General features: G+C 38.8%; 1 protein-coding gene across 2 annotated transcripts in view; it reads right to left on the bottom strand.

Annotated features, from left to right (window-relative positions):
• The window catches only part of LOC127411334 (inositol-tetrakisphosphate 1-kinase-like), an 86,510-nt gene that overhangs the window by 66,748 nt on the left and 4,401 nt on the right, over positions 1–15,361 (bottom strand). Inside the window, exon 1 of one of the 2 annotated variants that reach the window (XM_051646849.1) lies at positions 95–230. The exons of the other annotated variant lie outside the window; for it this stretch is intronic. The gene's annotated coding sequence lies outside the window, so the exon portion shown is untranslated. Of the gene's footprint in view, positions 1–94; positions 231–15,361 lie in introns of those variants that run through there. 2 annotated transcript variants of the gene reach the window in all.

Below are 15,361 nucleotides of genomic sequence, written 5' to 3'. Positions count from 1 at the left end.
ACTGAGTCCAAAGGCTGTTATCTGGTGTCCAGCTGTCAGAAATAAAATCCAGTTCCTGAATCCTCAGACTCCGGAGACATTAAAAGACACTTACGTGTTCAAGCTGAGGTCTCTGGCGGCCCTGCGAGCTGGGGACTCGATTTGGATGGCACGTCGGGAGATGAAATCCAGCGTCAACTGTCCAACATCTTGGTGATGCTGATGGAGGTTGTTGCTGACTTGGAGGATCTCGCTGTAATACATCGATCGATTACGGCTATGGAAACAAAATTCTCTGAGTTGGTCACAAGAGTCGCAGATATTGAGAAACTAATCGATTATCTGGAGTCGTTGGAAAGGGAATTATCCGCCCGTGTCCAAAACAGACTTGGAACACATTTTTGCAAAAACTGGAATTTTTCGCCGATGGAACAAGCTCTTCCCGAGTCTGCTCGACATAACAGGCCATAAACTGGAAATCGAGCGAGCTCACAGAGTCCCGGCTCAGAGATCGGCTGAGGGAGACAGGCCCCGATCAATTCTGGCCAAATTTCTGAGATCATCCGATAAAGATCTTGTGTTGCGCCAGGCAAAGAGCAAAGGAAAGCTTTCTTGGAAGAATCGCAATATTTTCTTGTTCCCGGACTTTGCGAATTCGACAAGAGACAAACGCGATACGTTCAAGGAATGTAAGAAACTCTTACATCAACGGAAGATCGCTTTTGCACTGATGTTCCCGGCCAAACTGAGAATAGACACCGAGGATGGCAGCAAAGTATTTACATGTCCAAAACAGGCACTCACCTTCATAAATACATTGGAGTGAGTAAGCCACTTGATGTTTCTTATATTAGTGGACTGACTCGCTGTTCAGTGACTCGATTGTCTGAGGAAGCTGGGCGCCATTTTTGTTTCTTTTTGCGTTGGCTCTGCCTAGCGGCTGGAGTTTGTTTTGTGGAATGACACTTCCTTCAAGAAACTTTTGAATTGACATAAGATCGTTTTTTGCACTGAAGTTCTCAGCCAGATTGAGAATGGACACCATGGATGATTGCAAAATATCTACATGCTCACATATAGGACATCTTTTATAAAGGTGACAGGCTGAGTAAGTCATGGTGTAAATTTTTTTTTTTTTTTTAAGTTAGAGTTTGGCTCTTGATCATCCGAGGAACCGGGATGCCTGTTGTTTCTTTTTGTGCTGGTTCCGCCTAGCAGCTGGAGCTTGTTTTGTGGAATAACACTGCTTTGGGACAGTTGTGGATGAATCTGTTCATTCTTTGTGCTTATGCCTCCTGTTGGCTGGAGTTTGCTTTGTGGAGTATTTTTAAGGAACACTGGAATGATTATGTCATCTGCTGCACTCATAACAGCCGGCTCACTGAACAATTGTTTGTCTGTCCGAGGAAACTGAACGGCTTTATATCAGCTGGAGTTTGTTTTGTGGAGGAACACACCTTCGAGACAGTTCTGTGAATTAATCTACATGTTCTTTGTGTTTACTCTGCCTGTTGGCTGGGGTCTGTTTTACAAAGTATTTTCTGTTATGTAACTTTGCCTCACAAAATTTGTGCAGAAGCACCGGACTTGAGCAATCTGATGGCAAAGTTGTCGCGGGGGCTCTTGTAGGCGTACATGGACCTTTTGAGATTTGAGGGATGGACACCAGTTGGCACTGTCGTGCGCGGGGTTAATGCGCACGTTTTTCTTTTTTCTGCTTGTTTTGTTCGGGTGGAAGTTCGGGGTTTGATTGATGCAGTAATGGGAAATGTGGTCTGTATAATCTTGTTTCTGACACACAATTTTTTTAATTGTTTTTATTATATCAATATGTCAAATGTTAATATGAGTGGATTATCTCTCTCCACATGGAATGTGAATGGGTTGAGGCACCCCATAAAAAGAAGGAAGGTAATTTCTTAAGCGTAAGAAATATGATATAGTGTTTCTTCAAGAAATACATCTTTCACTGCAGGAAGCTGAAAAATTTGGGAAGATATGGGGTGGGCATGTTTTCTTTAGTGCTGGCTCAAGTAAGAGCAGGGGAGTCATTATACTAATAAATAAACATCTACAATTCAAATGTCTCAAACAGATTAAAGATAAATTAGGAAGAGTCATTATTGTTTTAGGAGAAATTCAGGGACAAAGGTTGATTTTGGCTAATATTTACGCACCTAACGCTGATGATCAGGGCTTTTTTATAGAACTTGAAGGGATGTTGCAAGCTGCTGGCACCCCTCATGATATAATATTGGGAGGAGACTTTAATCTTTTGATGGACTCAGTCCTTGATCATAGTGAAGCAAAAGTGTCGCAACAGTGGCACCTCACAGGATGTGTAAAAATCTTGGTCTTAAGATTATTTGGAGACTTTTGAACCCATCTGGTAGGGACTATAAATTTTTTTCAGTCCATAAGATTTATTCTAGAATAGATTTTTTTTTATATATCTAAGTCCCTCATTTCATCTGTTGTTGATTGCTCAATTGGAAATATCTTAGTCTCAGATCACGCCCTTGTGAGTTTAGAGGTGTTGCCACATACGGAGAAAAAGAAATCATATAGTTGGCGCTTTAATGTATCCCTTTTGCAAAATCCTGATTTTCAACAAATGTTAAAGACTGAAATCACTGTTTATATGGAGACCAACTGGTCCTCAGTATCCTCTGTGGGTGTGGCTTGGGAGGCACTTAAGGTGGTTCTTAGGGGCCGGATCATACAGTATGCCTCATTCACCAAAAAATCCAAAGCACGAGAACTTGTGGAGTTGGAAGAGAACATTAAAAGTGCAGAGGCAGAGCTGAAGCACCAAATTTCGTCTGATGGTCTCAGAGAATTGACTCGTTTGAAATACAGATATAATACTATTTTGCTGCGGAAGTTGGAGTTTTGGTTATTCAGGGCAAGACTTTGAGTCAGGGAACAAAGCAGGGAAGCTTTTGGCTAGATATATAAAGCAGAGAGAGTCTTTATCTACCATTCCCTCATACCATACCATTCATATCTACCCAGCCATTGATATTAATAATGCTTTTAAAGAATTCTATCATGATCTTTATAGTTCCACGTCTTCGTCTACTGATGAAGATATTAGAAATTTTGTGGAACCATTAGAACTTCCTAAACTGAAGACTGAACAAAAAAATTCTTTTGATTCTGAGATAACGTTGGAGGAGCTTGACAAGGTAATTAAGGCCCTGCCTACAGGCAAGGCTCCGGGGCCAGATGGCTTTGCCACTGAATTTTTTAGATCTTATGCTACAGAATTGGCTCCACTTACGTTAGAAGTTTACTCGGAATCATTAAAGAATGGAAAGCTTCCGCCAACCATGACACAAGCCCGGATCAGTCTGATTCTTAAAAAGCACAAAGATCCAAGCGAGTGTAAAAGTTAACATCCAATTTCCCTGATCAAGCTAGATGTAAAGATTTTGGCAAAAACTTATGTTCTCTTATACATATAGATCAGGTGGGGTTTATTCTGGGCCGCAGCTCTTCTGACAACATTAGGCGTCTCATTAATATCATGTGGTCAGTGGCGAATGATCAGACTCCGGTCACTGCCATCTCACTTGATGCCAAAAAAGCGTTGATATGGTAGAAAGATTTTAGAAATATATGGGTTCGGAAATACTTTTATTGGATGGATTAAGTTACTTTATAGACACCCTGTAGCAGCGGAACAAACAAATGGATTAATTTCAGATTATTTTACTCTGGATAGGGGCAATCTTTCCCCATTATTGTTCTGTCTTGCCCTGGAACCATTAGCAGCCACGATAAGAAAGGAGGATGATTTTCCAGGGTTGACTGCGGGAGGTGTTGGCCTCATAAGCTTTTACTTTACGCAGATTATATTTTATTATTCGTCTCCGACCCCACTAGATCTAAGCCTTGCCTCCACAGAATTATTAATTCCTTTTCTAAATTTTGGGGATACAGAGTTAAATGGTCTAAATCCGAAGCTTTAGCGTACTGCCAAGTATCGGCCTTTCAGCTGGGCGCCTTTCAATGGCCCAAACAGGGCATTAAGTATTTGAGCATTTTATTCCCAGCAAAATTATGTGATTTAGTCAGAGTTAATTTTGACCCTTTAATAAAAAGGTTCGAGTGACGTGAGTAGGTGGGCTTCATTACACTTATCGATGATTGGGAAGGTTAATGTTATTAAATGAATTGTATTCCAGAATTCAACTACCTACTACAATCTCCCCCTGTAGATGTCCCACTCTCTTATTTTAAACAATCTGATAGTATAGCGAAGTCCTTCATTTGGAATGGAAAGCGTCCCAGGTTACATTTCAACAAGTTACATAGGCCAATTGACAAAGGTGGGCTAGGCCTACCCAAGATTTTGTTTTATTATTATGCATTTCGTCTCAGACATTTAGCTCATTGGTCACTTCCATCTGAGAGAGCCCCTCCCTGGTTTGGGATTGAACAGGAAGTTATTGCCCCTATTTTATTATTACAAAGCCTTTCTATTATACTAATTGGAGAAGTTAAGTCACACCCCGTCATCTCGCATCTGCACGCGCTATGGACAAAAATGTCCAGAGTGTTTAATTCAGACATTTATTTAAATGTTGCCTCGAGCATATGGCTAAACCCAAAGTTGCGTATGGGTGATTCCCCTTTCTGCTGGTCAGAGTGGATTGTGAGGGGTGTTAATACACTCGGTGACCTAAATGAGAGTGGTGGGTTGAGATCTTTTGAAAATTTGGTCCAACATTTCAGGATTCCTAGATCTCAATTCTTCAGGTACTTACAGCTGTGCCACCTGCTCTGTACTAATTTTGGGAGTAGCATACACCCACCTAAAAGGGCAGATATTCTAGAAGTGGTGATTACTGCTTTTGGAAAAGGTCATGAGGCATCAGTGTATTACTCCCTGTCTAGGGGATGGAGCTTCAACTTCTCTTAAGAGATTATGGGAGAGAGAGATTTAAATTTGGTATTGGAGGAGTGTGGGCTAAGACTCTAAAAAAACGTCAAGTCTACATCTAGAGATTCAAGAGTCCGTCTGATGCAATTTAAGATTTTGAATTGATTATATTGGACACTCTCTAGATTGTATAGACTTGGTCTTAAAGACACACCCACCTGCTGGCGATGCCAATCAGAAGACGGGGACACAACCCATGTTTTTTGGGGATGTGTTAAAATACAGGAATTTTGGTTGAAGATTCAGGGATTTGTGTGTGATATTTGGACACACGGTTTTCATTTTGCCACAGACTCTGCATTTTGGGTGATGGGGAGGTCATTAATTTTGGGGATAGCCATTTGAGAGGTTGGGTCCTGGCCGGAGTTATGGTGACCAGGCGACTAATTCTCAGGGGGTGGAAGACGGCTGGGGCACCCTCGTTTCGGGAGTGGTGCGGGAAGATGAGTGAGGTTGCAGCATTTGAGGAGGTGATATACAGGTGCATCTCAATAAATTAGAATGTCGTGGAAAAGTTCATTTATTTCAGTAATTCAACTCAAATTGTGAAACTCGTATTAAATAAATTCAATGCACACAGACTTAAGTAGTTTAAGTCTTTGGTTCTTTTAATTGTGATGATTTTGGCTCAAATTTAACAAAAACCCACCAATTCACTATCTCAAAAAATTAGAATATTTTGACATGCCAATCAGCTAATCAAATCAAAACACCTGCAAAGGTTTCCTGAGCCTTCAAAATGGTCTCTCAGTTTGGTTCACTAGGCTACACAATCATGGGGAAGACTGCTGATCTGACAGTTGTCCAGAAGACAATCATTGACACCCCTCACAAGGAGGGTAAGCCACAAACATTCATTGCCAAAGAAGCTGGCTGTTCACAGAGTGTTGTATCCAAGCATGTTAACAGAAAGTTGAGTGGAAGGAAAAAGTGTGGAAGAAAAAGATGCACAACCAACAGAGAGAACCGCAGCCTTATGATTGTCAAGCAAAATCGATTCAAGAATTTGGGTGAACTTCACAAGGAATGGACTGAGGCTGGGGTCAAGGCATCAAGAGCCACCACACACAGACATGTCAAGGAATTTGGCTACAGTTGTCGTATTCCTCTTGTTAAGCCACTCCTGAACCACAGACAACGTCAGAGGCGTCTTACCTGGGCTAAGGAGAAGAAGAACTGGACCATTGCCCAGTGTTCCAAAATCCTCTTTTCAGATGAGAGCAAGTTTTGTATTTCATTTGGAAACCAAGGTCCTAGAGTCTGGAGGAAGGGTGGAGAAGCTCATAGCCCAAGTTGCTTGAAGTCCAGTGTTAAGTTTCCACAGTCTGTGATGATTTATTTTAATAGATATAAAAAATTTAAAAGGTGTGCATCATTGCTGACACCTTGATGAACACTTTGGAGTTGGTTGTATGACTAAGTCATTCTCTTCAAATGCTATTGAGTTTCAAATTATGGTATATTTTGTGTATGAGCCTATACAGTAGTGATATACAATGCAATTTTTACATATGATTTGACAATTTATTTTAATAGATATAAAAAATTTAAAAGGTATGCATTATTGCTGACACCTAGATGAACACTTTGGAGTTGGTTTTGTGACTGTAGATGATATGCTTCAAATGCTACTGAAGTTAGAAATGTGTACATGAATGTTGTATGTAACTTTAGAGATGGTCCCTAAATTTGCGACTATTTCTGAATATTGAACGTCCAACATCAAGCCAACTTTATGGCACTAGCTTGAATCAAATTGTGACTGGTTCACAAGCAATCCACTCTGATCTGAGCCAAAAACATACAATCCATGACAAAATGTTCTGAATACGCAAACGTAACAAAAATCCACAGTGATGTTGGGTGCTTCAACAGTCCAAAGCAGAGACACTGGTCTTCACAGGAGCGACATCTAACACATCTTCCGTGTTTGTTTACACACACAACTGCATGTGTTTCTCCTATTCAGTGGCCACAGCAGAATGAGACTAACATTTTTAAAAGTTGCGATTGTTCCGCTCTTAAAATGTGGTGCACATCGCCGGAAACGCATCTAAAAAATCAAAGACATCCATACTGTGCATGTGTACAAAAGACTAACAATTCAAATTAGCACAGATGGGTGCAAAAACGGTCCAGGACGCCTTCAGAACAGCACAACAGCAAGAGAGCAAACAAACAGCAAGATGAAACACAATGGAGGTCTCCTTTTTAGAGTAATAACTTGACATGGTGTCTTTTAAAAGCGGCGCAAGATGTATGATAATGGTCAAAGCCACTCATCTAGTGCAGGTTTATGTAGAAAAACATTTAAATCCAGATAAGAGCATGAAGGTGTACTGTGGAAGTCTCCTTTGGATGAATCTCCCATCACAGGCCCTCTCTCTTCTTCAACGGTGACTGACTGTGAGCACCAGTGGGTGGGGCCAAGGGTGCAATGACGAAAAATGCATTGATGTCTTGATGAAGAGGCAGTCCTATGCAGATGTATTTGGTCCTTGTGACGTCACAAGTTCCAAACAGCCATTTCTGGAGCTTGGTTTAAATAAATGCCATTTTTTTCTATTAAGGAGGAAGTTTTCAGTTCTGAAACTTACAGCATGTTTTTATAGTACAATGACCTCTTATATGTCAAAAGATCAAGGAAATTGTGATTCCTCATGTCATGACCACTTTAAAAGTACATTCAGGTGAGCTATTTAATGATAGCAACTAAATTGTAGCAAATAATTGCGGAGTACGTCTGGGTACTAATATGGATTTCCACATTTGGATTGACAAGCTTTCGATTCGATTTCGACATGATTCTGATACATATGGGCATATTTCAGTTATAATGTCAAGTTTTTTTCAGCTACATATAACAGATATTCATATGAAAGAAATTCATAACAGCTAATGCTGTTAATTACTTACAGTGGTGTGAAAAAGTGTTTGCCCCCTTCCTGATTTCTTATTTTTTTGCATGTTTGTCACACTTAAATGTTTCAGATCATCAAACAAGTTTAAATATTAGTCAAAGATAACACAAGTAAACACAAAATGCAGTTTTTAAATGAAGGTTGTTATTATTAAGGGAAAACAAAATCCAAACCTACATGGCCCTGTGTGAAAAAGTAATTGCCCCCTAAACCTAATATCTGGTTGGGCAACCCTTAGCAGCAACAACTGCAATCAAGCGTTTGCGATAACTTGCAATGAGTCTTTTACAGCGCTGTGGAGGAATTTTGGCCCACTCATCTTTGCAGAATTGTTGTAATTCAGCCACATTGGAGGGTTTTCGAGCATGAACTGCCTTTTTAAGGTCATGCCACAGCACCTCAATAGGATTCAGGTCAGGACTTTGACTAGGCCACTCCAAAGTCTTCATTTTGTTTTTCTTCAGCCATTCAGAGGTGGACTTGCTGGTGTTTTGGTCACGAACAGATGGCCGGACATTCTCCTTCAGGATTTTTTGGTAGTCAGCAGAATTCATGGTTCCACTTATCACAGCAAGTCTTCCAGGTCCTGAAGCAGCAAAACAGCCCCAGACCATCACACTACCACCACCATATTTTACTGTCGGTATGATGTTCTTTTTCTGAAATGTGGTGTTACTTTTACGCCAGATGTAATGGGACACACACCTTCCAAAAAGTTCAACTTTTGTCTTGTCAGTCCACAGAGTATTTTCCCAAAAGTCTTGGGGATCATCAAGATGTTTTCTGGCAAAAATGAGACGAGCCTTAATGTTCTTTTTGCTCAGCAGTGGTTTTCGTCTTGGAACTCTGCCATGCAGGCCATTTTTGCCCAGTCTCTTTCTTATGGTGGAGTCATGAACACTGACCTGAACTGAGGCAAGTGAGGCCTGCAGTTCTTTGGATGTTGCTGTGGGGTCTTTTGTGACCTCTTGGATGAGTCGTCGCTGCGCTCTTGGGGTAATTCTGGTCGGTCGGCCGGCCACTCCTGGGAAGGTTCACCACTGTTCCATGTTTTTGCCATTTGTGGATAATGGCTCTCACTGTGGTTCTCTGGAGTCCCAAAGCTTTAGAAATGGCTTTATAACCTTTTCCAGACTGATAGATCTCAATTACTTTCTTTCTCATTTGTTCCTGAATTTCTTTGGATCTCGGCATGATGTCTAGCTTTTGATGATCTTTTGGTCTACTTCACTTTGTCAGGCAGGTCCTATTTAAGTGATTTCTTGATTGAGAACAGGTGTGGCAGTAATCAGGCCTGGGTGTGGCTAGAGAAATTGAACTCGGGTGTGATAAACCACAGTTAAGTTATGTTTTAACAGGTGGGGCAAACACTTTCACACAGGGCCATGCAGGTTTGGATTTTGTTTTCCCTTAATAATAACAACCTTCATTTAAAAACTGCATTTTGTGTTTACTTGTGTTATCTTTGACTAATATTTAAACTTGTTTGATGATCTGAAACATTTAAGTGTGACAAACATGCAAAAAAATAAGAAATCAGGAAGGGGGCAAACACTTTTTCACACCACTGTATAAACTTTAAGCAATATATAACAAGAGTGATGTTTTACTGAATAAAAGTTTGTTTTAAAAAAATGCAATCGTATGATGATAAGTAATTGTTACATTTTCACTTGTTAAAAGTTAAGAGTTAATTTGATTAGACACCATTTTGATGATGAAATTAAACTAAACTTTAAAACATGGAATTCCGAAAAAAAAAAAAAAAGAAAAAAAAAAGGAAAACAGGATTTGGGAAAAATAACAGATTTTAAGTAGGCCCAATTTAAACAGACTCAAGCAATGCATACTTAATTGAGAAACACTTGAAGGACACGTGTATTTCTTTTAATTTATTGTTTACAATGAAATTTAAATTTATACATAGGCTAAAGGAGTTTGTTCAATAGCACATAACCATTTTAGCATGTTACCATATTAGCAAGCTGCGGCCTCGAAACTGGTATTGAAAACAGTGACATTTCACTGGTATTGGTAACGACTACTGAAAGCTTGGTATCCTGACAACACTAACCGATTGTTGCCAATAGTTTTTATTATTACTCCATGTTCCTCTGTGACTGGCACTATAGGATTCTACAGCTAGAACTGTTTTCTACAGTATAATATAGTAATTCATCCATATTTCTATCCTCACTTCAATAAATATTTTGTTATTTTGATTATATAGTCAAGTTTTCTAAATTAAAGCGAGGGCATGCTAAGAAAAATGGAAATGTCCCATCAGCACATGTCGTGTATCCAATGTCATATCTTGTGAATAATAAAAAACCTTATTCCTCATTAAACCTCATATTGTGATATATATATATATACACACACACACACACACACACACACACACACACACACACACACAGTTGAAGTCTTGAAGAAGTTTACATACACTTAGGTTGAAGTCATTGAAACTAATTTTTTAACCACTCCACAAATTTCATATTAGCAAACTATAGTTTTTACAACCAATTAGGACATCTGCTTTGTGCATAACATGAGTCATTTTTCCAACAATTGTTTAAAGACAGATTTCCACATGAAAAAGTTTCACTTTTAATTGACTATATCACAATTCCAGTGGGTCAGAAGTTTACATACACTAAGTTAACTGTGCTCTTAAGCAGCTTGGAAAATTACAGGAAATGTCAAGCTTAATTTAGCTTCTTTGGATGTATTTTAAGGCCTACCTTCAAACTCGGTGCCTCTTTGCTTGACATCATGGAAAAATCAAAAGAAATCTGCCAAAAACAAATTGTGGACCTCCACAAGTCTGGTTCATCCTTGGGAGCAATTTCCAAACACCTGAAGGTACCAAGTTCATCTGTACAAACAACAGTACCCAAGTATAAAAACCATGGGACCACGCAGCCATCATACTGCTAAGGAACGAGACACATTCTGTTTCCTAGAGATGAACGTAGTTTGGTGCGAAAAGTGCAAATCAATCCCAGAACAACAGCAAAGAACCTTGTGAAGATGCTGGAGGAATCAGGTAGACAAGTATCTATATCCACAGTAAAAGGAGTCCTATATCAACATAACCTGAAAGGCTGCTCAGCAAGGAAGAAGCCACGGCTCCAAAACCACCATAAAAAATCCAGACTACAGTTTGCAAGTGCACATGGGGACAAAGATCTTACTTTCTGGCTAAATGTCCTCTGGTCTGATGAAACAAATTTAACTGTTTGGCCATAATGACCATCGTTATGTTTGGAGGAAAAAGGGTGAGGCTTGCAAGCCAAAGAACGCCATCCCAACCGTGAAGCTTGGGGGTGGCAGCATCATGTTGTGGGGGTGCTTTGCTGCAGGAGGGACTGGTGCACTTCACAAAATAGATGGCATCATGAGGATGGAAAATTGTGGATATATTGAACCATCATCTCAAGACATCAGCCAGAAAGTTAAAGCTCGGTCGCAAATGGGTCTTCCAAATGGACAATGACCACAAGCATACCTCCAAAGTTGTGGCAAAATGGCTTAAGGACAACAAAGTCAAGGTATTTTATTGGCCATCACAAAGTCCTGACCTCAATCCGATTTGTGGGCAGAACTGCAAAAGCGTGTGCGAGCAAGGAGGCCTACAAACCTGACTCGGTTACACCAGTTCTGTCTGGAGGAATAGGCCAAAATTCCAGCAACTTATTGTGAGAAGCTTGTGGAAAGCTACCCAAAACTTGACACAAGTTAAACAATTTAAAGGCAATGCTACCAAATACTAACAAAGTGTATGTAAACTTCTGACCCTGATGAAAAAAATAAAAGCTGAAATAAATCAATTCTCTCTACTATTATTCTGACATTTCACATTCTTAAAATAAAGTAGTGATCCTAACTGACCTAAGACAGGGAATGTTTTCTACGATTAAATGTCAGGAATTGTGAAAAACTGAGTTTAAATGTATATGGCTAAGGTGTATGTAAACTTCTGACTTCAACTGTATATACAGCCCTTTACTGAGTGAATATATAGGCATTATCTATATATCTATATATATATATACACACACACACTAGTCTACTTAATTACAGAACACTGTAACAGAGTCAAGTCTCAGTAGGCTTTTCCTAGCTGCACTGAACACTTTGAGAGCAAATTTATGATTTTCAACTTGGTTTCGGCACTAAATATGCTTCTCGTGTGGAAAGCAGATGTGCGCGGTGTGACTGAAGACTGGTTTCGCGTGCATGTTGCACGATCAACCTACAATCACTCGCGCAAGTGATGCACTCTGCTCTGTCCTCCTGTATCTCTGGAGCACGCCGGTGCACGCGTGTCAACCGGCCATCCCTTGATATGCATGCTCCAGTGACAGGACAGTGCAGAGCAGATCACATGTGCGATTAAAATGGGCTTCCCTCGATATTTTATAGCGCTATGGAGTAATTCAACCATTTCAAATGGTTAGACAGCCCCGATATTCTAAACAGAACTGCGAGGGAAAGAGAAAACAGCAACAGCATCTATTACAACTTTTCACATTAATATATCAACATGTAATGAATTTTTCTTTACAACTGAGGCAGCTGTATAAAAAAAATAAAAATAAAAAAAAGTTACGTTTTTAAATGTGTTTAGGCTATTCTTTTTCATGAAAAATAAACAGTTTATTTTTTAAGAAAGACTATCTATCCACTGCCAGCCGTGGTCTTTCTTGTGATTATGGCATTACAAACGCAACTGTTAAACAATGAAAGAACTATGGTAAACATAAGGGCAAGTACAATATAGAATACAAGTCTGGACCTTTATAAACTATGAACAAAGTCATGTGTAATATTTTATTAATTTATTAATTTCGTGCTCTGATGTTTCAGATTGGGAAACAAATTGGCCTGGTTTGGCTTCAGATATTCCTAGAATCACAATGATTCTTAAATCATTAACAGTCCAATAAAAGGAAAACAATATCTGTTATGAAGCAGAAAACATTTTCAATATAGAAGCACAGTCCCAAGTCAGTAAAGTGGTTTACTCATGAATATTATAACTAGCCCTATAAAAATAAGGTGTAAAGTTAGTTTGATTTCCCACAGCACCTTGATGAACAATGTTGAATTCAGAAATTTCTAGATGCTCAGATGATCAAAATAACCATATTCATTACAAACATGAAATGGAACTACATACCTTAAATATTAATTGCAATTATGTAAAAAAATAAACAAAAATTACATTTAGGATAACCGTGTACGTCAGTCGTCAGACACAAAAAGACCAAAGACCATATTTACCCAGTAAAAAACCTTGCTCAGTCATTTCAAAATAAGAGTACCTGGTGTGTTTCCGGCTTTTTTTAATAGTTAAACATCCTGCTTTATACAACAACAAAAAAAATTCTGATTATGTAGCCTACATGTCTGTGCCAGTCATAGTAAGGAAAGACTAAGGAATTTTTTAACATTCTATTAATCATTTTTCCAAAAAAATAAAAACTATCAGCCAATTAATCAATTATCGACCTTTTCCACCACCTTTGTTATAGTATTGACAAAATCCACTATTGGTCATCCTCTACACACAGCCCAAGTTTAGGGAACTCTCAAAAAAACAGTTGCGAGTTCTGAGAATTTAAGGCAGGCCTATTGGTTATAGAATTCTGCTGCGGTGTGAACGTAACCAACAAAAATATATACACTACCGGTCAAAAGTTTAGGGTCACTTACTTATTCTTTATTTTTATTTAATTTTTTTCACATTTTAGAATAATAGTAAAGTCATCAAAACTATGGAATAACATAAATGGAACTATGGGAATTATGTTGTGACTAAACAAAATCCAAAATAATTCAAAACTGTGTTATATTTTAACATCTTCAAAGTAGTCACCCTTTGCCTAGAATTTGCAGACATGTACTCCTGACATTTTCTCAACCAACTTCTTGAGGTATCACCCTGGGATGCTTTTTAAACAGTATTGAAGGAGTTCCCATCTATGTTGGGCACTTATTGGCTGCTTTTCTTTATTATTTGGTCCAAGTCATCAATTTCGCAACAAAAAAAAAAAAAAAAAAAAAAAAAAAAAAAAAAACCTTTTAATACAATTTTAGTTTTGTAATGAAATCAATTATTATGGTGGCACAATTATATTTTTGTCTATAAAACTCATTTGAAATATTTAAGAATATGCCTTCAGATCAAAAGGTTTTTAACATCATGAGAAACATTTCAGTCAAGTGACCCCAAACTTTTGAACAGCAGTGTATATTGATTTTGTTTATGGGCAGATAGAGCTCACTGCTTACACTGATCACATTGTCCATTTCCCTCTTTCCTTCACTTTCTCCAGCTCAGTCACACAATTACTCATTCACACAACACAACACACACACTCTCTCTAAGGCTACTAAGGAAATCCGATGCAACACAGACTTCACACATTACACAATTGTTCATTCAACTGGAGACAGAGACAGTGGGGCACAACAAGCAACGAGTACTCACACACACAATCTTTCACTCTTTTACACACATTTACTATGCACACAAAGTCCTGTGTAACCTTAACCCTTTGCCGGTCCAACGATTCAGTTCTCCCAAGTTTCACAGCCCATACAAACACAGCGTCCAAGCCCTTCTCTTCAAGAGTGCTTTGCTATGCCAACTCTCACTCACTTTCCCCGCTGAAGAGCTATCCTGGGACCCCTTAATGATGAGTAAGCCAATCTTCCCGATTTCAAAGTCATAGAGAAGAAACGTGTTGGCAGTGTAAAAACACAGCAGTGGCAGGGCTGCTCACTTACACGTGCCATGTAAAATCATTCTAGGGTACCATAGTTCGGATAGGTGCATTAGCCAAAATTCATTCAGTGCGGAACAAAACACCAACTTAAGAAACACACAGCAAACAGTGATATTTATAAAGATTGCCCAGTTTTGAAGAGCCAAAAGGCCTGTTTGATAATGTACATTATGGATGCGATAGAACAAATGTATGTAACACACATCTTTGTCGACATATAGAAGCACTCTTGTAAAACACAGCAGACCAAACTCGATTTTTATGACGATAAATGTAAATGGCTCTTGCCCGTGCAAAACTCACCACCAGGGTGCTGTGAGTGGTTGCAATGGTGTTGCTATGTGGTTGCTAAGGTATTCTGGGTCATTGCTTACAAGACCAGGTCAAAAGAGCCCATCTCCATGTCTCTATGATATTCTGGGCCTAAATATAGCCTCTTAATTTATTTTTAAAACATCTCATTTAATATATATTTCTCATTTATAAACTTAGTTATCATATTTAAATTAAAGAAATCATTTTTTTTTTATTACTGCTCAGAGTAATCAATTAGTCATAAAACATTTTTAATTCAAAGCAAATTAACTAAATGCAAGGTTTAAATCCGAAAGACACTATGTTGTTCCATTTCTGACAGCACATCCACAAGGAACACTATGTTTTAATATGTGTCTTTTCTTAGAAATTGTTCACCCAAAAATGAAAATTGCATCATT

This window comes from Myxocyprinus asiaticus, chromosome 20 (assembly GCF_019703515.2).
Source record: "Myxocyprinus asiaticus isolate MX2 ecotype Aquarium Trade chromosome 20, UBuf_Myxa_2, whole genome shotgun sequence".
Taxonomy (NCBI): domain Eukaryota; kingdom Metazoa; phylum Chordata; class Actinopteri; order Cypriniformes; family Catostomidae; genus Myxocyprinus; species Myxocyprinus asiaticus.
Note: the sequence above shows the minus strand (reverse complement) of the source record. Positions and strands in the feature narration are given on the sequence as shown.